Source organism: Montipora foliosa, chromosome 4 (genome assembly GCF_036669935.1).
Source record: "Montipora foliosa isolate CH-2021 chromosome 4, ASM3666993v2, whole genome shotgun sequence".
NCBI lineage: Eukaryota > Metazoa > Cnidaria > Anthozoa > Scleractinia > Acroporidae > Montipora > Montipora foliosa.
The window spans coordinates 24,115,599-24,117,006 of NC_090872.1; the positions used below are offsets into that span (position 1 = coordinate 24,115,599).

At 36.6% G+C, this 1,408-nt stretch overlaps 1 protein-coding gene across 2 annotated transcripts in view; it reads left to right on the plus strand.

Moving 5' to 3' along the window:
* Positions 1–1,146, plus strand: part of LOC138000376 (anoctamin-7-like) — a 31,529-nt gene extending 30,383 nt beyond the window's left edge. Inside the window, exons 20-21 of one of the 2 annotated variants that reach the window (XR_011123114.1) lie at positions 1–699; positions 960–1,146. The exon at positions 1–699 is cut by the window's left edge and continues 800 nt beyond it. The gene's annotated coding sequence lies outside the window, so the exon portion shown is untranslated. The other variant, XM_068846737.1, reaches the window with a different exon arrangement.
* Positions 1,147–1,408: the final 262 nt, after the last annotated feature.

Sequence of the window (1,408 nt, forward strand, 5' to 3'; positions counted from 1 at the left end):
GCAAGCACCCTGAAGGACAGATGATGCACTTTTTTAGAAACACTCTTACCAAATAAAATTGAAGCAAAATAACACCTTTTTGTATAGTGGAATAATAAATCTCTTATTCGATGGTTTAACATAAAATACTCGCGGACATTTTGCTCATTGCTCGTATTTTATTTTTATTTTTTTATTTTTTTTTATTTATAAGATGTATATATCATATTAATGTTAATAATCATATATTAATGCTGGAGTCCATCACCCAAGAGTAAGATTTATCCAAATTTGCCTAGTCGCCATCAGCATCAGAAAAGTATATATTTTTAAACCAAGTTTTCCGGGAAAATTCCTTAAACAATAGACCAAATCGGCTAACTCAATGTTGTACCCAATTCAAACCCCTTGGGAATAAAACCTTTTGTTCCAGGTATTTCCACATCATTTAAATGTGAATGCTATATTATAATGCAAAAGCGATAGCGATTTTCTCGTGACGTCACCCATTGTTATTTATATGCCAACCAGAAGCTAATTGGCTGTTGAAACAATGACTTCTTTTGTTCCGTGGTTGGCAAAGGAATGTGACGTCAATGTTTGTAAACAAGAAATATCGCTATACACAAAGAATTGTAACCCCAGGAGATTTGAATTTGGGTACAACATTGACCTATAGGAGTGACCAGTATGTAAGTTTTCTTCACAATTTCAATGTCAGTCAGACAGGTATTGAGAATGAAGATTATTATCAGCTTGAAATGTGTGATCCTGATGTAACACCAAAATCTCATGACTACCCATCAAGGAACTCTTTGGTACTAGTCGAGACAATGAACGTTTCGATCGTGGAAATGAACGGCTTAATCCTAGTTTGCTCTGAATCTGAAACGGAAAAAAAACCCTTCCTACGAAGCGGAAGTTCTGTCGGATTCAAGTCTAGTCCAAGGACAATCAATTGAATCAATCAGCGAACGAAGGAAATGCAAGTCGGCGGAAATGAAATAGTTTTGCTCTTTACTTTGCATACATAAACTTATTTTTTCTGTGTGGAATCACAAACTACTGTATCTATATACTCATTCATTCGTATGCTACTGAACAGAATAATACATGACTGTGTATACGCGTACTCATTCATTCCAACAATTAAACTTACATTTGATATGTTATTCTACATTCTTTTTTTCAGTGCATGGTATATGGGGCCCTATAAAGAACTCCGCGGCTTTGTTGAAGTGTGCCGACTTTTATTTCAGGGACACTCTCGTGATTACCTGCGCCGTGTCTTATCGAAAACAAAACAAGATGACAACAGAGTTAAATCCGACCAGCTCGCGACACCAACACAACCTTTATTTCAGGGACACCAACATGGCTTTCACTTCTTTGATCAGGGATACCAACTTACCGCGCACCGGTGGCTCAG